The 13,016-nt window shown below is 45.7% G+C and overlaps 1 protein-coding gene across 1 annotated transcript in view; it reads right to left on the minus strand.

The window, feature by feature from the left end:
- LOC140903620 (substance-P receptor) overlaps positions 1-13,016 on the minus strand; it is an 89,900-nt gene that overhangs the window by 27,841 nt on the left and 49,043 nt on the right. The gene's annotated exons all lie outside the window — the stretch shown is intronic.

Here is a 13,016-nt window from a genome sequence, read left to right on the forward strand (position 1 = left end):
GAGAGCTGGCTGTATTTCAAGGAATCCCTGTTGAGGTTACAGGGACAAACCATCCCGATGAGTCGAAAGAATAGTAAATATGGCAGGCGACCAGCTTGGCTTAATGGTGAAATCCTAGAGGATCTTAAACATAAAAAAGAAGCTTACAAGAAGTGGAAGGTTGGACATATGACCAGGGAAGAGTATAAAAATATTGCTCGGGCATGTAGGAATGAAATCAGGAGGGCCAAATCGCACCTGGAGCTGCAGCTAGCAAGAGATGTCAAGAGTAACAAGAAGGGTTTCTTCAGGTATGTTGGCAACAAGAAGAAAGCCAAAGAAAGTGTGGGCCCCTTACTGAATGAGGGAGGCAACCTAGCGACAGAGGATGTGGAAAAAGCTAATGTACTCAATGCTTTTTTTGCCTCTGTCTTCACTAACAAGGTCAGCTCCCAGACTGCTGCACTGGGCATCACAGCATGGGGAGTAGATGGCCAGCCCTCTGTGGAGAAAGAAGTGGTTCAGGACTATTTAGAAAAGCTGGACGTGCACAAGTCCATGGGGCCGGACGAGTTGCATCCGAGAGTGCTAAAGGAGTTGGCGGCTGTGATTGCAGAGCCATTGGCCATTATCTTTGAAAACTTGTGGCGAACGGGGGAAGTCCCGGATGACTGGAAAAAGGCTAATGTAGTGCCAATCTTTAAAAAAGGGAAGAAGGACGATTCTGGGAACTACAAGCTAGTCAGCCTCACCTCAGTCCCCAGAAAAATCATGGAGCAGGTCCTCAAGGAATCAATCCTGAAGCACTTACATGAGAGGAAAGTGATCAGGAACAGTCAGCATGGATTCACCAAGGGAAGGTCATGCCTGACTAATCTAATCGCCTTCTATGATGAGATTACTGGTTCTGTGGATGAAGGGAAAGCAGTGGATGTATTGTTTCTTGACTTTAGCAAAACTTTTGACACGGTCTCCCACAGTATTCTTGTCAGCAAGTTAAAGAAGTATGGGCTGGATGAATGCACTATAAGGTGGGTAGAAAGTTGGCTAGATTGTCGGGCTCAACGGGTAGTGATCAATGGCTCCATGTCTAGCTGGCAGCCGGTGTCAAGTGGAGTGCCCCAGGGGTCGGTCCTGGGGCCGGTTTTGTTCAATATCTTCATAAATGATCTGGAGGATGGTGTGGATTGCACTCTCAGCAAATTTGTGGATGATACTAAACTAGGAGGAGTGGTAGATACGCTGAAGGGCAGGGATAGGATACAGAGGGACCTAGACAAATTGGAGGATTGGGCCAAAAGAAATCTGATGAGGTTCAATAAGGATAAGTGCAGGGTCCTGCACTTAGGACGGAAGAACCCAATGCACAGCTACAGACTAGGGACCAAATGGCTAGGCAGCAGTTCTGCGGAAAAGGACCTGGGGTGACAGTGGACGAGAAGCTGCATATGAGTCAGCAGTGTGCCCTTGTTGCCAAGAAGGCCAATGGCATTTTGGGATGTATAAGTAGGGGCATAGCGAGCGGATCGAGGGATGTGATCGTCCCCCTCTATTCGACATTGGTGAGGCCTCATCTGGAGTACTGTGTCCAGTTTTGGGCCCCACACTACAAGAAGGATGTGGATAAATTGGAGAGAGTCCAGCGAAGGGCAACAAAAATGATTAGGGGTCTGGAACACATGACTTATGAGGAGAGGCTGAGGGAACTGGGATTGTTTAGTCTGCAGAAGAGAAGAATGAGGGGGGATTTGATAGCTGCTTTCAACTACCTGAGAGGTGGTTCCAGAGAGGATGGTTCTAGACTATTCTCAGTGGTAGAAGAGGACAGGACAAGGAGTAATGGTCTCAAGTTGCAGTGGGGGAGGTTTAGGTTGGATATTAGGAAAAACTTTTTCACTAGGAGGGTGGTGAAACACTGGAATGCGTTACCTAGGGAGGTGGTAGAATCTCCTTCCTTAGAAGTTTTTAAGGTCGGGCTTGACAAAGCCCTGGCTGGGATGATTTAATTGGGGTTAAGGGATGTTTTGAGCAGAGGTGTGGACTAGATGACCTCCTGAGGTCCCTTCCAACCCTGATATTCTATGATTCTATGATTTAATTCTCTGCCCTAGACCCTTGCAATCCAACCCCAACCCAACTACAAGTGTCGGGTTCGGGTTGGGTCTGAAAGCAATCTGACCCGCTTGAGGTGGGTAATCTCTGATCGATTCCTCCTGCCCGTGGTGGTCAGCACGCAGTGGCTGCATGTCATGCTCCCAACTGACCGCTGCCATTTCACTGCGTTGAATATGCTGTGGAGCGAGCGTGCCAAAGAGTTGCAGCGTCTCTCACTCTGCAGCATGCCCGGCACAGCAAGAGGGCAGGACTGTGGCACACACGGCAACCCCATGGGCAGGAGGCAGCCAGAGGAGGATTGTGGGCATGGGGCCAGGCCCCAAAGACAAGGCAGAGATGGCAGCAGTGAGACAGATTCCAGGGCAAACGTTGGGTTCAGGTTGGGTCTGAAAATGACTCAACACTCACAGTGGGTTCCGATCGGTTATGGACTAGTTGAGTTTGGGTTGGGCTTTAAAAGGAGACCCGAACAGACCTCTTCTCTGCGCTTTTGTTGATACATATCTAGGTTAGTTGTTATAACTACTTCACCTTACCATGGTAGTGAGGATTTATTTGTCTTATTCATTCATGTCTGAGAAATGCTCTGACCTTTTAGGAAAGGTTCTTTGTAAGTGCAAAGAGGAGAATGAACTGGCTAGTGTGCATGAGCACCCTTGCCCTCTACTGGGTGGAATTAGAACTGTTCACCTGGGTGTCATAGGTCCTATACTGCTAGCAGCCCACTGAGAGATTCTCCTTTAACTCAAGTGGTAGATGCATGATCTCTTGGTATAGCAGGATCCAAGTTGTATCCTCACTGCCTTGAAGTTCCAAGTGGCCATGGTGTGTAGCTTAGTGGCAGCTAGGAAGTGATAGGTGCCCATGTTTGTTACGTTGTTATTAGAATTGTTCAGGTTTAGTTATCTTCCCAAATAAGGTATCTCCTTAGATAAAGAAGCTCTTTCCTTTCGTGAGCCACCTCCCCCCAGGAAGTACATGATATTGCCCATGTGCTCTGTCTTTGGCTACCAGAGACAATGTTTCTATTATAGCCTTTTCTTTCCTATCATCTTTACTAATTGTCCTAACCTTCGTGAGTTATGTGAATTGAGTTGGGTTTTTCTGAAAAGAAATGGGATATCAAATGCCAAGCGGGATGATAAATATCACTAAATCTAAGGGAACAAAAGCAAAAGAAAAGTCGATTCATAAGGCCGTAAGGGACTGTTGTGATCCTCTAGTCTGACGACCTGCATAAGACAGTCCTGTAAAGAACATCTATGAATTATGCTCTAGTTCAAACAGGAATGATCTTTTAGAAAAACATCATCCTGTCTAAACACTGGCACAACATTAGCTTTCTTCTAGTCTTCTGGAACTTTCCCAGCATTCCAAGACATATTGAAAGTCACATTAACAGTCCAGATTGCCCCTAAGCCAGCTCTTTTAAAACTCTCAGATGCTGATTTTAAAATATCTGACTTTAGTAGCTGTTGTTTAAGTTCCTCCTGAGTTACTTCTGAGATGAATAGTGCCTTATAGAAGCCCTATCTTGCAAACTCACTGACATCAGTAGTCCCACCGACGTTAATTGGATTTCTCCTTTGAGTAAAGATCTGTAAGAAAGTCTTGACAGGACTATGCCCTAATAGTCTATGTTGTAGAATAGTTCTGGCTAGAATGAAATTGCATTGCGAGCTGATTTCCCTTTTCTGATTTTCTGTGTGCTCAGAATATACAAACCCAAAGAACAAGAAAAATGACTATCAATGGGGAGGGGAAAAAATAAACAGATCATTTAATTTAAAGCAAATAACTTATTGATTTTTCAATAGCCTTCTTTGTGGTCATGGTACGTAACTATGATTCATGCTCTCTTGCAGTTATCCTAACATGCACCATGAAATTTAACTGTTCATGTTGTTCATTAACAAGGCATCTCCATGGCTACGTAGAGCCACGGGCCAATACCACCTGCAGCAGAGGAGAGGTACATTGACCAAGATGCTATGTGACCTATGCCAGGAAGATTCTCTATCCAGACAGAGAGCCCCAGCCCAAAGTCTGTTTATCTGGATTTGTCCCTAACGTGGATTCTGAGAAATGAAAATTGTCAGGCACAAAGGGCCAAATTCAGACCTGCTGTGAGTGCTTCCAGCTACTGATGCAAGGTATCGGATATCTCTTTGGTTCCAAGTATTCTGTCAATTTCTTCCATAATGGGGAACCTGGTTATGACAGGGTAACCCCCATCTTGGTGAGTACATGGCTGGAACTTGAGTGGAGAGAGGACAAAATTGCATCCCAACTAAGCACCCAGTTTGGGCCACAAAAGACCAAAGCATGATTCAAAAATACTGTGTAGACATGGTTCAGTGCCATGAACACGGCAAGGCTAAATGATGTTGTATCCTTGACTTGTTATGATCAGGAGTGCTTCAGTATGGCAGTGCTGGAGCTCTGTCCCCACCTGTCTTGCCTCTGTCTTCCTTCCTCTCCCATTTCAAGCTCTCTGCCCATTATCTTGGCCATGAGACTGCAAACAAGCTAGCTGTGACAGCATTTCCTTCCTTAAAGAAACCCAAGTCATTCCACAGTGTCAGTGGCATTTGACACCAGCCCAGCCATCTGCCTCTTCAAAGTTATTTTAGGAAAAGCAAAACAGCGTCCGGAATTAACACTGGCTTCCCATTACTAGGGCAGTGTTAGGACTGGGACCCACAGACCTCACAGCCCGCCAAAACCCAACTGCAAGGGAGATCAGGGACACAAGATGTAAAAGTGCAGGGAACTTAAAACCAGCACGGGATGAATGGCCCTGATTCTTTTGCTACATTATTTCAGATCCACACCACTATAACTGCAATGATTTCCAGGGAAGAATTAGGTTTAATATCTTTAATGGATGAAGACAATATTTTAAATGAGCGCCATTCCCTGATGTATCCACATCTCTGCAACAGTGACAGGCCTGTGTGGAAGTAAGGAGACTGGATTCCATCAGGACAGGTGCCTTTTTGCTCTGAGCAGTGTGTGCAGTTGCAAATTGCTTTGCATTCCTACAGATCGTTCATGCAAGCAATTGGAGCATTTGGCCAACATCAATCAGTATTAATCATTTAGTGCATCCCGCTAGGAGGTAGGTTTTAGGTCCATTTTATGCATAAATTAATTAACAAAAGATGAGCCATACTCAAAGGTAATGCCTATTCCTTCATGTTTATACACCAGGCAGCAGAATAATAATTCTGATTATACAGGCATCAAAACTTAACAGCTCACAATCACCACAAATAGACCTTCCAATGCAGGGGGAAAAATGGAGAGAGTTCAGGGAGCAGCCATGGGAAGGATTAAAGAATTGGAAAACCTGACTTATGATAGACTCAAGGGGTTCCATCTGTTTTCTTTAACAAAGAGAAGGTTAAGGGATGACTTGATCACCATAAGCTCCTATCTGGGGAACAGAAATTTGATAAGACATCTCTTCAGTCTAGCAGAGAAATGTATAACAAGATCCAATGGCTGGAAGACAAAGCTAGACAACTCCAGACTAGAAAGAAAGTGAAAATTTTAACAGTGAGGGTAATTAACCGTTGGAATAATTTACCAGTGGATTCCACTTCACTGAAGTTTTTTAATTCAGTCATGACTTGCTGTTTTTGTAAAAGACCTGCTCTTATTCAAATGGGAATTACTTCAGGGAAGTCTTATGACCTATGTTATGCAGGAGGTCAGACTATGGGCCGTCTGGCCTTAGAATCTATGACCAGCAAAACTGTCTTCCAAGGGCAGGTGCTGAAATCCTCACCACTCATTCACATCCAGGTGAACTGCAGATTAAACCTTATTCATTCCATCAGGGCTCTATATCAGTGGTGGGAGGCAAAGTTCAGCCACCTCCAGCCAAGAACCAGGACACTAGGTTGGCATGTGACCCCCTTCACCCCCTGTGTACAACCGCCTCTCATTCTCCCCCCTGCCCCCAGTTCCAGGGGTTTTTTTTTTCAGTCTAAGAACTTGATAGTCGCATCTCCCTGTCTTGGTTGCACATTTACCTGGGACTAGTAGATCCACATAAGGACAGTCTGTAGCCACTCCCAAGGCCATTGTCGAGATGACCTCCTGCTCTGCCCCAGCATGTGCCAGCCAAGGGACTAGTTTGGCAGCATGCAGAGCCTGGGGAAGATGCATGAAGCCTTATGTGGGGCTTCCGGGGTGTGGAGGATTTAGCACTGCCCACCTTCTGTTGCCATTTCAGATAGGCTAGAGAGAGAACTTAAGTCTTGCCTGGGAGCAGAAGTCCCAAGCTGGCTTGTAGGAAAGGTAACTGTAAGAACTGAAATTTTGCTGAGCAGGAATCTGTGGTGTATTGTTAAAAATAGCTGTTCAGATATTTTTGCAATATTAACCGCAAAATAGGTGCAAAAGATACAACAGATGAAATTGCCCAAATACGGGGATAAACAATGAGTAACTATCTGGAGAAAATAACCCAAGATAAGAAGTATGTGCCAAAAGAAGGAACCGGGTAAGGGTTAGTGTGATAAACAAGAAGGGAAAGAAAGGTTATGCTTATCCTAAAACATCATGAGGAAGTAGAACTATGCAGCCTGGATGTAGGCTCTCAGAGAGCTACAGGGGCTGTTGGTAACTGTGTGCCTCTCTGTGTGTGAGCTGGCTTTGCTATTTAATCAATAAATCCAATCAAATAAAAATGGATTTAGCCAAGGTTTGTTGTTGTTGATGAACTAATCCAGACTTGAGAGAAACCCCTCTGCTTAAACCTCTAATCACAGTTAAAATTTGTAATCGATTACTGGTTATCAATTCATTATTAATGATCAGGAAATTATCAATACAGTGCACCAGAGATTAGTTTCACCCTGTATGAGTGGTGTCTGCAGTGACACTTGCAATCAAGCCTTACACTTCCAAGGTATAATCTGAGGGCACAGATCACCAGCTGGGCTCAGGGAGAAATCTGCCCCCTCACCCACACTTCCCCCCATTGTGTAGTGTTGCAATTAGGTACATTGTATAATTTATATGCCGCCTTCTAAAACATCCAGCGCTGACTGCCGTTGGTGGCAGGATGCTGGCTTAGATGAACCAGAGACCCTCCGCAGTGTGATCAGCTCTGGTATGAGGAAGCTTGGGATTTCCCAGCCCAGCTTTTTCAGTGCAGCTCTAGTTTTGGCAGAGGGTGTAAACTGACAACAAAATCGAATGAAATATTCGGTGCTCGGCATGCCAACCTGGAGGCCCTGGTAAAAACATAAGTACAGCCATGCTGTGTCAGACCCATGGTCCATCTAACCCATTATCCTGTCTTTAAAAGGTGGCCAGTGCCAGATCCTTCAAAGGGAATGAACAGGGCAATTACTGAGTGATCCATTCCCTGTCCTCCAGTCACAGCTTCTGGCAGTCAGAGGTTTAGAGATACCCAGAACATGAGATGGCATCCCTGACCATCTTAGCTAATCAGAGAGAGAAGGTGGATAAGGTAATATCTTTTATTGGACAAACTTCTGTTGGTGACAGAGAAACCCACATTGTCCGACACAACTACACTGCATACTCCTTGGCTAATAGCCATTGATGGACCTATCCTCCAGGACCGTATCTAATTCTTTTTTTTTAACCCAGTTATACTTTTGGCTTTCACGTGAACTGCTGGCACCAAGTTCCACAAGTTGACTGTGCGTTGTGTGAAGAAGTGCTTCCTTATGTTTGTTTTAAACCTGCTGCCTATTAATGTCATCGAGTGACCCCTAGTTTGTGTGTTATGAGAAGGAGTAAGTCACACTTCCTTATTTACTTTCTCTACACCAGTCATGATTTTAAAGACTTAGTCTCCTCTTTTCCAAGCTGAAAAGTCCCCGTCTTTTTAATCTCTCCTCATTTAGAAGCTGTTCCATATCCCTGATTAATTGGTTGCTCTTCTCTATACCTTTTCCAATTCTATGCATCTTTTTAGAGATGGGGTGACCAGAACTGTGTGCAGGATTCCAGGTGTGGGTGTACCATGGATTTGTATAGTGGCATTACGATATTTTCTGTTTTATTCTCTATCCTAATTATTATCTAGCTGTGCCAATTCATTTGTTTCTAATGCCTTTCCAGCCACCTGGTCGACTTCCTGCAGCAGAGGAGACTCAAAGGTTTGCCTCAGTGCACGATGGAGCAGCATTTCCCCTGCACGAATCACGCTGGAGTGATTTGCTGTTTGCTGCCCCATTAGGGTAATACACTTAGTCCCGTTTGAGATGAACAGCAGCGCTTCAGAGAAGAACCTTTCAGTGCAACTGCATGGTGGGCTGCAGGACACATGGCTTGTACAAAACAGCCTCTTAAAGCTGCTGGTACATACAGCAGGATTCACCAAAATACGGGTAGCTAGATTCCACCTGCTCAGCAGTGGTAGGGTACACTAGCCTGGGGAGAGGACCCAGCGAGCCCTTCCCAGCAGGTTAATCGGCTGGCCTAGGACCCAGGCCAGAGCTCAGTTCCCATCTCTCTGACTCCTGACCTAAAGCAGTTTGCTTCCTCTTTGTGCTCCCCCATAATTTTTCCATTCTCCAACCCTTTGTCTGGGCCTGTCTGTTTAGATTATAAACTCACTCTGGCTGGATGTCTGTATAGTACCTAGCACAACGGGGCCCTGAGCTCAGTTGGGGATGGGTCAGCTAGCGCACTTGGCAGGAACAGTAGAACAATGGTGGCCCATCGATTTCCTGGATGGCTGTGTGGTGGAGGACACTGGCTACACTGCCTCACCCCCAGGGATGCCCTCCCTGCATGTCTCCCAGTCCTTAAGCATTGCTCCTTCGAAAGGTATCACATCTGCAGGCATGGTCACTCATGCAGGGCGTGTCCTTTGCTTTGTTTGTGCTGTCCAGGCTCATCAGAGCCACTGTAAAGCCCCATGGTCTTCATCATTCGTAACTCGGGATAGGCGTAGCTTTTTGGAGGAAAAAACAGCCTGAAGGCAGGGATAACGGAACACATTCACCCAATGCTAATTGAAGGACAAACGCCCTGCGATCATCAATAAGTTGCCTTGTATTTTCTGCAATATCAACCCTTCTACAAGGATATTTCTACAAGGAACTGATAGAAAAATGTGACATTTTCGCTAAGTGTCGCTGGTTTCCTGACAGCCTCGGTGAAGATAAATAGGTTTTAAATGAGGGTGATCCCAATGCAAGATGCAATGGCTCTGCCCATTCAAAGCCAGAGGCTTAGAGTGCTTAGCTGGATATTTTTCTTCAGCTGACAAGACGCTAGACAAGCATCAAGAGTGCCAGCGTACCTGGGATGAATTCTAAACGGGATCACAAAGGCTTTTGTTTGAAAGAAATAGTGAGGAGAGTGGATTTAGTCAGCCCTTGAAAAGGATGCCCAAGTTTTCCCAATTCTCCCAGGGAAACAGAGTTACAAAGAATCTGCATGGAAAAGCAGCCCAAGCTTGTACTCCAGCAGCTGGGACTGTACAACAAGGGTTGGATCACTTGATAAATTACCCTGTTCTGTTCTCTTCTCTCCCTCTGACACACCGGTCATTGCTGGAAACCAGGATACTGGGCTAGATGAACCATTGGTCTGACCTAGTACGGCCGTTCTTATGACATTGTAGTATGAACAACACATAATTGGGAAGTCTCATTTTGTTTGCGAGCACTCAGAGCAGCCTGGAGGAAGCCTCTGATGACAGCAGCCTGCATTTGATTGTAGTTCAGCCTGGAGACGTGCGGATTACTCCCTAACAGATGTTTATTCCACCCAAAGACAGGGTGTCCTCTGTATCTTTACTGGAATTCCGAGGATTTCCCCCTCAAGCTGTGTAGCAAAATCTCTAGGCTAAATAGGACTCATGTTGGAACCAGCCAACATGGCTCTTTAATCACCCAAAGTCTTGTTTCACTCACATCCTTGCCCCTCCTTCATAACTAGAGAACCCTGGTTTAGCAGTGCTCCCAGGCTGAGATGCAAGAGAGTCGCTGAAATACATTCTTCTGTAACGCTAGTTTAATTCAGTCTGAGTCTATGCATTTTTAATGGTCCAACTGAGAGGATAATTTAGTTTCAGGGCTTGGATTAGGGCCTCAATTATGTAGCAATTCCAAGCACAGTTACTGAGCTGGTTCCACAGCAGGTACCTGCCTGATGTCTTACGCCACACCTTTCATCTGAGGGCGTTAATGTTCCCATTTTACAGAAGAAGCTGAGTCATGGATGAATTCTGAGGGAAGACCTATTGGGTGAGCCAGGAAAAGAACCCAGAAGTCCTGACTCCTTCCTCTGTTTTTATCACCAAGGCCTTGCCTACACAGAGGAAACTGACTGGCATAGCTACTCCAGAATAATTATTCTACGGTAGCTATTCCAGTGTAGCTCCCCTGTGTGGATGCTATTCTGGAAAAAGAGATTTTATTCTGGAATAATCACTCTGCCATCAAAGTGAAGTAATTATTCCAGAATAAAATGACTATTATTCTGAAGTAGTGTCCACAAGGGGAGCTATTCCGGGATAGCTACAGCAGAATAATTATTATGGAATAGCTATGCTGGTCAATTTCTCCATGTAGACAAGCCCCAAGATGCTTCCTTGATTGCTTCCTTTTTAAACAGCACTCCATTGTTTCGCCCCCAGAAGACAGACTATTGTACACTCGTGCATGTCCTATGCTGATTGTTGAAGTTGAGTGGGGAGGGGGAAAGGAAGTGTGTGCATGACCCTGGGCCTAGTTGGATAAGATCACCTCGCTGTAAACTGACATCCAAAGTGGTTACCATGCGAGGAATTAAGGCAGACTGGAGAAAGTGCTCTGTTACTCTAAAGTCTCTGGCAGAGATTAGCTCACGTGGGGTATTTATATTCGGACACCTCTCTGCAGAGAGATTATCAAAGAATTCACTGTGCATTGTTACTTCTCAACTTGGACACGGAGTCACAAGTGCAAGAGCAAAGCATGTGCTTTTTGCTGACACGTGTAGAAAGATTCATAGATTATAAGGCCAGAAAGGACCATTGTGATCATCTAGTCTGACCTCCTGTATAAACACAGGTCATAGAACTTCCCTCAATTCCTGTTTTGAACTTGAATTTATAGTTTAGAAAAACATCAGTCTCGATTTTAAGAATGTCTACCACTAACCCTTGGTAAATTGTTCTAATGGTTAATTACTCTAACTGTTAAAAATTTGCACCTTATTGCTAGTCTGAATTTGTCTAGCTTCAATTTCCAGCCATTGGATCTTGTTTACTTTTCTCTGCTAGATTGAAGAGCCCTCTATTATCAAATTTCTGTTCTCCAAATAGGAACTTCTCGACTGTGATCAAATCACCGCTTAGCCTTCTCTTTGCTAAGCTAAGCAGATGGAACGCCTTGAATCTATCATAAATCAGGTTTTCCAAGCCTTTAATCGTTCTCACGGCTGCTCCCTGAACTCTCTCCAGTTAACATCCTTCTTGAATTGTGGACACCAGAACTGGCTCTCGTAGTAATCGCACCAATGCCAAAGAAAGAGGTAAGAAACCTCCTCTGCTCCCCTGCTTATACAACCAAAGATTGCATTAGCCCCTTTGGTCACCGCATCGCATTGGGGGCATATGTTCGGTTGATTATCCGCTAGAGCCCCTGGTCTTTTTCACCGTCACTGCTTCCCAGGAGAGAGTCCCCTCTCTTGTAATTATAGCAGAGATTCTTTGCTTCTATCTGTATGCCCTGTGCAGCATCTCTCGGCACGCATTAGAAAGAGCAACAGAATCAATCATTGTGCACCGAGAGGCATAAAATCCTCGTTCATTTCAGACAGGCACCTATATTTTGGGGCTTATCTAAGTCTCTGGACCTTTGAGACTTCCCTGCTCCTCTAATACCATGGTTTTCAAACGTATTTGATTGCTCTCCCCCCCCCCCCGCCGCCCTTCTTAGTGTCTGTACTAGTTCACCTTCCCCGGGCACCCAGCCAGCAGCCACCACTCTGGGTTGCCCAGCTCCGAAGGCAGAGTGGAGAGCGGCGGCTGCTGGCTAGGCACCTAGTTCTGAAGGCAGCGCGGCCGCCAGCAGCAGCGGAGAAGTAAGAGTGGCCTGGCATGGCAATGCCACACTTACTTCTCTGCTGGTGATGCTACCCTCAGAGCTGGGCACCCAGACAGCAGTCACTGCTCTCCAGCCACCCAGCTCTGAATGAGCGCAGTAAGTTGTTCCCTGCCCCCCCTTCCCTAACGCATCTCTCGCATCCTCCCCAGACTACATTCTACCATGTATCTCAGTTTGAGAGCCTCTGCTCTATTACCTACGCTGTGATATTAAAAAGGGAGTGGAATGTCGGGCAAGCAGTATCCAAAGCTGCTACTGCCTTGTCCCCCTTCCTAATAGCAGTCAACGGACACTTGCCTGCGTAACGGAAGTCAGGATTTCGTCCCAGCTGTAACCTGTGGAAGTGCTTCGTTTCGTCAAAGGCAAAGGAGACATGGAGAAATGAGGCTGCTCAGAGTCCAGGCTCCCTTTCTCTGGGTATTTATTAATGCAAGAAATAATCTGTTCCGTGATCTGGTGATTAAGGCCCCCCAAGCTGTTAACAAGCATTGGATCCTCACTCTGCCTCCAAGCTGAGTCTAAAGATTTAGGTTAATGACCTGCCAAATTCTGAAAACCCATTGGTTTAATTAGACTACAGTGCATGATCCTGAACAAAGTAACAAGCCAGCTACGTACCGCCTGCCAATAAGTCAGTCACTGAAACCGTACGACAGGCTGGAGGTGAATATGGCAGTGTTTCATCGGAAGTTGATCTTTGCTTTCAGTTTCTTCCTCCTTCCCGCCTTAGATGAGTTTGTGATCAGAGCCTGAGCTCCTCTACTTTGCACGAAGAGTGTTTCGTGTGGGCAGTGGCAGGGCAAGCTTCCCTGCAGAGACAACCCACGCCTG

Source organism: Lepidochelys kempii, chromosome 26 (genome assembly GCF_965140285.1).
Source record: "Lepidochelys kempii isolate rLepKem1 chromosome 26, rLepKem1.hap1, whole genome shotgun sequence".
Lineage (NCBI taxonomy): Eukaryota > Metazoa > Chordata > Testudines > Cheloniidae > Lepidochelys > Lepidochelys kempii.